Raw genomic sequence first — 8,373 nt, 5'->3', positions numbered from 1 at the left:
CTCTCGCATTCAGTGATAGAAGAGCTAGATAACTACCTCATCCTGTCCACCCATGGGACCATCCGTGGTAGAGCATTTTTCCGTAAACAGTGACTAGTTATTTACCATGACTGCCCACGGGATCATCCATGCACTACAACAAATATGACTTTCCGCAGCGCATCATCAACGGCGCGTGGTTAGAGTGCATTGTTAATAATAGTTTTTACAGCACACCCAATTATGTGCGCTGCAGATAGTATAATATTTATATAAATGATGACGTGAAGAAAAAATACACTGTCAATAAACTTTTTTACAGCGTGCAGAATGCGCTATTAAAATTTAATATTAACAGCATGCAGAGTGCGCTATTAATATTATTATTCTAATATTAATGACGGCGTGTAAAAAATATACGCTGTCAATAAATATTATTTACGATGTTGTTAACATGAAATATTAATCATCTTTAGTTTTTTTTTATTTTTTAAATCTTAAAATTCTTAGCCAAATTCTTCAGCCAAATCCCTAAAGCCACCCACGACTCCCTCTTTGTCAAAATTTTTCTACCGCAAGCCTTACTCCCTCTCCGCCGAAACCCTTACTCCCTCTCCGCCGAAACCCTTCCTCTCTGCCGAAACCTTCCGCGCTCCGCCTCCCTCTCTGCCTCTGTGCTCCGCCTTCATCTCTATCGTACTCCGCCTTCCTTGCTCCGCTCATCATTGCCCAAAGTCGCCGCAGGATAGCTATACCCTCAGACTCCACAAGGCCCTTATGTTCTTCGATGCCTAGCGATGTGAGTCCTCATAGATGGCCTCTTCGGAAAAAAAGGTTTTGACGGTATAAAAAATGTTCCTTTGCCCCTGATTTCTTTTGTAGCAAGGCTGATTCCCAAACACAATAATGTATCATGGAGGGGGAACTCCGGCTTGAGGGATGGCTTCTCCAATCATTCGTATGGGAAGAGTCTCATCCGTGGATTCTACGATGCCGGTGACGCCATCCAAGGTCAGACCTTTTAGGAGGCAGAGGACATGAGGATGTGGCTAAGGCAGCGGCGGAGTTCTCAACCAGAGGTGGTGGACGAGCATGCTAAGTGAACAGAGAAACCAGAGGAAAGTGCCAGAGATGGAGGAGAAGAAAGAAATGTTAGAGTTTAACAAGAGGCATGCGGAGGGGAGGGACAAGATCGATAAACAGAAAAACTTTCAACTAAAGATCTAGAAATTGAATCCTGTTAACACAATTTGCTACGTTCAGGTAAAAAACCTAATTTTTTCGTATCTTTTTTCTATCCAAGAACACCTAGGTTGTCTCAAACTATTGCTTCAAATAGGTTAAATCCCTCTTTTGAACCATTTATGCAGTTGTGTAACTGAATTTTGAAGAGGAATGCATTGTGCATAGTGGCTGCAATTGTAGTGTACCTCTATTGTTAAAAGTTTTTATTTGGTCCATTTGAATCAATTTACATTAAATCATCTTAACTTTAAACCCTATGATACTGTATTTGATGGCTTGTAACTTGTGTGGGTTTGCTTAAACGATTGTTTTGTAAGTGACAAACATTTTAGGTGCTGATTATATTCAAATTACATATATATGATATCATTGTAGATTATATTGATTGGTATATTTTGTATGTTTTGTGTCATGTGATTAAAATATTATTTTCCATCTGGTAGTGTGAATTAGATGTGTTAAAGAAATATACTTCATTGTATATATGATTCTCATTTTCATCAATATAATTTTTTAAAAAATATTATATATGCCTCCACATATTGCATATGCACTATGTAGTGGGTCTACTGCATATTGCTTGTATATGCCTTTGACTTGAGAGAAAAAATGTATACTTTGTCATGTATGGAACTATGTCTGCTCCTTACTGAGATATATTATTTTACAAATTTAATGTATATCCATTTTACTTTTAAGTCTCAACTCTTTTGAAAATAGTTGCATGTGTGTTGCTTTTTATTGTAGATCTTTGGAATTGACATGGACACACAAGATACTTTGCCATCAGTCTTGTTGTTTTTTGACAGACAAAGGTTCATCTTCAATGTTGCAGAGGTATGATAATCCTAAATGTACTAGTTAAACCTATTTGTGCTTCTAGTCCTTAAGTTAATAATAATTTGAATGATCTTACAACAGGTGATAATGATAACAATTAAAAAAGGATACTTCTACTTAGAAGGTAAAAGGAATTTTATAACTGAAAACTTGCTCATATAATCACTATGTTGTTGTATTTCTAATTAGTCTACTTCTACTTAGTAGGTAAAAGAAATTTTATACTTCTACTTAGTCTTGTTATATTTCTAATTTCTGTGATTCTATACTTGTGTATTATGGAATAGCAACGCTATGTTGTTGCTTTCTTTCCCTTTCCTACCATGACTACAAATTGAGGTAAGTAAATTTAGGAGAGGGCAAATTAAAAGAATAAGTGCATACAGTTTTAACTTTTTAACACATCTGAACTTTAGAAGCATTCAAGGAAGTGATTAAGAAAAAATGATTGATGATTAAATGAGATTAAGAAAGTTGTTTATGCTTAGGAGTTAGAAAGAGTATGAAACTTGAGAGGTGAGCAGAGGTCAAGGGTGTGCCTACTTAGGTGGGAAGGAGTTAAAGTATTGGAGAGAGAGGGAAAGCAATTAAATTTCCTTATCTATTGGGTTGAAGAAGAAAAAGTAAGAAGGAATGGAGCAACTTGGATCTCCTCCCTATTTCTGTTTCCATCCAAAAGTAGATAGAAGGAGAAATTTCCTAAGAAAGGTAGGCAACTCTTTTTCATGCTTCCTACATGTATTCTTAGTTTTAGTTTCAACTCACAGGAATACTATCTGAGAGTTCTTATGGAGAAGGTGGATTGATAAATCTTGTGTAGAAATTTGCTAATCCTCATTCTCTTTCCATTGCATTTTGTTCTTTTTTCTTGCATTATACTTTTGTTCTCTATATATTTATAATGCTTGGTAATTGTTTCTTGTTTATGGTTGTGTTTTTCTTGCACATGTTAATAAGTTGCCTATCTTTCTTTGCAGTTGGGGGCATCAAGTCGATCAGACTTTAATTGTAAAAGAACGGAAGGATAGTGAGTGGCCCTCCTTGTCAAAATCTTTTTCTATTATGTTATCAATGTGTTTCCAACTCCCTTTGTTTTAGAATAAGAAAACTATCGTTTGATTCTTTTCATACACATGAATCAATGGTTGGTTATTTAATGCTAACTTATGTCATTTGATTCATGTAGGACTAGTCTCATGAATTAGCTTGTGAGAACCGAGTGGTGTATTAATGTTGGGACTATTTTATGTATTCCAATGCAAGAGAGTTAGAAGAATCAACACATCAATCAGAAATCAATGTGGACTTTGAACTACTTACACTACTTCAGAGAGGCATAAAAGGAGAGTAAAGGCTTGCTGCTCATAATTTGTTTATCTTATCAACCTGTAACACAAATATTCTTATTAGAAAGAAAAATTATATGATATTTATTTATTTTATTTTTATATGTCTTTAACACAATTATTCCTTTAGTGATAAGTGTATGATATTGATAATTATATGTGTGATATTTTTTTTATTTTATATGCAATTAATCACAGTGCGCGGTTGTGCGCTGTGAATGCAATTTATCGTAGTGCGCAGTTGTGTGCTGCAAGTTCAATTTACCGCAGTGCGTGGTCGCGTGCTGCGAATGCAATTTACCGCAGCTCGCGGCCATGCGCTGCAAATGTGTTTTGACTTTTAATAATATGGAGTTGTGCAACATGCGATGTGCGCTGCAGATAGCATAATTGCATGCTGCAGGAAGTCATTTTTTTTTTGTAGTGATGGTAGAGCACTTCTCCTGCAATCAGTGCTTGTTATATGCTTCCTCTATGTGTTGGATCGAGAATTGCTAGGGAGGGGGGAGGGGGGGGGGGGGGGGTAAATAACGATTTAAAATTTATCGTAAAGTACGTAGTGGAAAAAGTGAAAACACAACAACGCTAACACAAGCAATCTTTTACTTGGTTCGAAGCCTATGTCGACTCCTATTCCAAAGTTTGCACTCGTTGAGTGCTTTCGTTGGGCAATCCACTTGTAATTCGTAAAATATTATAAATTTGAGTACAAATGCTATTAAGGAAATAATACCGACAATAATTAGAAAAAGAGGAAACAATAGCACTTTGTCGGAGAAGCGTTGCAGGAGCACAGAAGCGTAGATCGTGAGTTGTTGATTTGCTCTAGCCTTCACCCTCCTTATATAGGAGGTTCGGGGGCGCCTAGATACCTTTAGGGTGCCCTAAATGCGACGTACCCAAGCTAATCAAGGTGCACCATGTGGCGAAGCTCGTTTGAGGATAAAACTTGCCTCCGAGCATCCGGATCCCTTCTGGGCGCCCGGACCCTTGTTTTCCAGCAATCTCCTTCCTGCAAGAAAACGTTAGTCCGAGGCAATGTAAATTATATATCCTGCAAAATAGAATGTTAGCACAGTTTATAATAAAACATAATAGTAATTATATTCCGTCTTCTCGAGATCAGAATCTAGTCATAATCTCGACTTAGATATCTGAAATGGCTCTAAGTAGGATCGACGCCTAATGTTCCCTTCTCAAAAACGTATCCTTACAGTCATTCCCTTTCAGTGACTTACCTTAACTTACCTGCCAGACGTCCGGTCAGCCCTTTGACCCGTCTGAACTTCGTGTCAGCTACTTAGTCAACCTGTCGACCTAACTGAGCTTCCCTGCAACACTGAGTTAGCACAGTATTAACAGAATTCAAGTATAACCTAGGGTTGCCTAGCTTCACTCACTAGGACTTCCATTACCTAGCTTCACTCACCAAGACTTCATCCATCTAGCTTCACTCACTAGGGCCTGGCTTCACTCACCAGGACTTCCTCCACCTAGCTTCACTCACTAGGGCTCGGTTTCACTCACCGGGACTTCCGCCACCTAGCTTCACTCACTAGGTCCGGCTTCACTCATCGGGACTTTTACCACCTAGCTTCACTCACTAGGGCCTGACTTCACTCACCGGGACTTCCACCACCTAGCTTCACTCACTAGGGTCTGACTTCACTCATCGGGACTTACCTTTGCTAGTCATCTAGTCATGACTAGACTTCTCTCTCCCAAACATCAAGTCTTATTTGGGACAACCCTTGGTCATATTGTCAAACATTGAAACCCTAGAGGTCGATTGCATCAACACTATGTCAGTCATGTATTTATTCGTACAGGTTTGGATGTACTGTATGTACTTCCGATTTGTTAGTTATACTTGGTTGAGCAAGTTAATGTAGTGTTATGTATTGGTTATGCTTTTGACTAGCAAGTGATTATATTGGGATACTTACGTTGGTTAGTAAGTATTTTACCTGAGACTGCATCTTTTGATCTCCTTATATATATAGTATCATCCACTATCTTCTTATATCCACTGAGTTATTATATTCACTACCTCTTATTTTTCCTTTGACTTTCAGGTTAGCAGATAGAGGACTCACTTGAGTTCAGATTCCTATTTAAGTTATTGGTTTACATTCCGCTGCTTGTAGTTTGGTTTTCTTTTCATATCGAATGTTTATGTAGTTGATTATGTTTTTGGTTACTTTAATATGTTCACATGTGCATGCATACATACACACATTGAAATTTGTTTCAGGTGAATTTTATATTGCATTGGTATTTGAGTTGGCTTTTATTGGTTTGATATCGGTTATTTTCTTATATTGTCACTAGGGGTACCATCCGGTTTGACGAACAAGTATACTCTCAATGCATGACATGAACCATTTGTGTTAGCAATATAAGTGATTCAAGTATTCTCTTCTTCATAAGCATGGAAAAAATTGAGGAACATTGGGAAGACATTGCATATCAACAAGAGGAAGTTACAAATACATTTCAAAATGAGGAATATATTATTCCAACATTATGAGATCCCAGTTGAGTAATAAATTTGGATGCAAGTGAAATTCATGAGAATGATGATGATGATAAAGATGATGAGGAGGAGGATGAGAATGACAATGACAATGATGACTTTAATGTTTGATGATGGGTAAGTTTTGTAATCTTAATATAAAATATCATAAATGATAATATTTTTATTTATGAATAAATTTAGTTCTAATCAGTAAATTTACAAAATTCATAGCTCAATTAGTTGTTTATATAATATCTCATTTTTTAAATTATATATTTTCTCTGTTAATGCATTATTTTTTCCCTATAGGTCATTATAGGTGACATCTTGGTATTTTGTTGCACACTCTCTTATCTATTAACAAATATGGTAAAAAAATTTCATCTTCTTTATTATGCATTAAATTTTTATTTACTTTATCCTAACCATTTTGGTTGACAGTCTCGACGTGGTAGGCATAGACAAACTTCTCTACCTTCCCATGCATCTTCTCATTCATCGTTGATAGTACCTTCACCAGTACATTTGCCAGTACCCACACATGTTCCTGATTCAGCCAGAAACTCAACTACTAAGTTTATAAATCCTCAAGAGTTTATAGTCCCTCTGGGAGATTCGTAAGTACTATAAAATATTTTATTTTTTTAACTATCTTAATTATTTAATATTGCTTGTGTGTAATGATAGATTTGAAAATTCTGTATAGATTATTCACAATATTAATTGAATCATGAAAAATCATTAGGGAGGTACTTCCCTGATATATTCAAGCACTCCAACACCCACAAAAGAGCTTTGATGGAACGAGTTTAAGGTATATCCCCTTCAGTTTATATATGAAATTAAAATGAATATATAAACAATTATTTTTTCCATTTCAGTAGGCATTCAATTGGGAGTTGAGTGAAGAGATGTAAATAAAAAGAATATTTAAGAAAAAATATGGCAATTACATCTGACATGTATTGAATCATGCTAAGACTAGAAGGAAAAAGCCACCCTACATCATGGATAAACACTGAGTCAGGATCTCCTCAACTTGCACAATTGAAGAGAGCAAACAAAGGAGTCAACAGAATAAAATAAATCAAACTTATAATTCTGCAGATTCATTTGTGACATATGTGGGAGGCTCTATTAATATCAATAAGCATACACCAACATTGGTAAATTTCTTTTAACTCTCTTACTAATTTTTTAATCTATTTCAAATTATTTTATTATTTCTAATAGTATTTTTTTTTTAGACTAAGGAAATGGGAAAGGAGCATGTATTTATAAATACTTTCATCCACACATTTGGAAAAAAAAAATGACAAGACTTAGAGTGGAGATAGAGCTAAAGCAATAAAGATCAAGATTAAACTTTATTTGATCTTAATTTTTAACTTAGATTCTATTATTGTTATTGTAATTTTATTATAATTATTTAATGATAATATTGGATAAAATGATAAGATAGAGCTAGAACTGAGAAATTCACAAGTTAGTGATGGATCCAGATCTAAGCCCTCTGTTAGCAATAATATGAATTTATGGCTAAAGCCGAGTAGGGGACCGGAAGGGGGAAGAATATTGGGAACAAGTTCCTTGAACTGAACCCATAAAATTTTTAATACATCTTCTTTCACCCCACCAACAGTAAAGGCCAAAATAAATAGCATAACTGAAGAGGTTAGTCATTTGAAGCGGATAATATTGCAAAGAGATCAAGAAATGTTGCAAAGAGATCAACAAATATTTTAGAAGGATCATGAAATTTGCAATTTGCCCCGACAATAGGACTTAATAATGCAATATATATAGTTAAGCTCCACTCCAAGTCAGACTCCTCTCAGTTCTAGTGATGATGGTGGCGACGACAATGATGATGGTGGCGTTGATTCTTTATGACTTTATTATATATGGATAATATTTGTCTCATAATAAGTATTTTTAAATATTAATTATTTGATTATGAATCTTTCATTTGTGTATTTTTATTAATACTGTTAATTTGTTTTGAATAGGGTTGGAGAGGCAAAGTAAGCTGGTACAAATTGAAAATCTATATTGAAGGAAGTAAGTATTAAGTTTTGTGTTAATTTATAGGATTTTTTATTATAAATAATACTTTTTATTTTTTTATGCGGAAAAGAAGAATAATGGAAGGAAAAGAAAGTGTTTGTAAAGGAAGAAGAAAGATGATTTGGTGATGTATGTGTATGAGATATTTTTATTTTAATTGACTTGTTTAACTTTTTTAAGAATGTTAGATATGTATGGATTTGATATGTTTCTTTTGACTTTATGGTTTTATTTTGACAATTTTTTACTTGTATGATCGTAGATGATATGATTTGGAATATTAATAGGATGTGTATAATATGTGATGTATATGTTAAATAGGATATGTTGTTAAATAGAATGTGTTGGATGTATATGTTAAATAGGTTCTAGCTAAAA

General features: G+C 34.9%; 1 long non-coding RNA gene across 4 annotated transcripts; it reads left to right on the top strand.

Moving 5' to 3' along the window:
* Positions 1–526: 526 nt before the first annotated feature.
* LOC122010268 lies at positions 527–8,080 on the top strand. Of its 4 annotated transcripts, XR_006119832.1 has the most exons (7): positions 527–778; positions 862–1,242; positions 1,972–2,061; positions 2,146–2,188; positions 3,042–3,091; positions 7,938–7,989; positions 8,066–8,080. It is a non-coding gene; the product is annotated as an uncharacterized LOC122010268 (long non-coding RNA). The 4 variants fall into 4 exon arrangements; XR_006119831.1 differs by lacking the exon at positions 8,066–8,080 and having other exon boundaries at positions 7,938–8,064; XR_006119830.1 differs by lacking the exons at positions 7,938–7,989; positions 8,066–8,080 and adding an exon at positions 5,742–6,012.
* The last annotated feature ends 293 nt before the right edge of the window (positions 8,081–8,373 follow it).

The sequence above is a fragment of the Zingiber officinale genome, chromosome 8A (genome assembly GCF_018446385.1).
Source record: "Zingiber officinale cultivar Zhangliang chromosome 8A, Zo_v1.1, whole genome shotgun sequence".
NCBI lineage: Eukaryota > Viridiplantae > Streptophyta > Magnoliopsida > Zingiberales > Zingiberaceae > Zingiber > Zingiber officinale.
The sequence above is the reverse complement of the archived record's forward strand: the minus strand, read 5'-3'. Positions and strand labels throughout refer to the sequence as shown.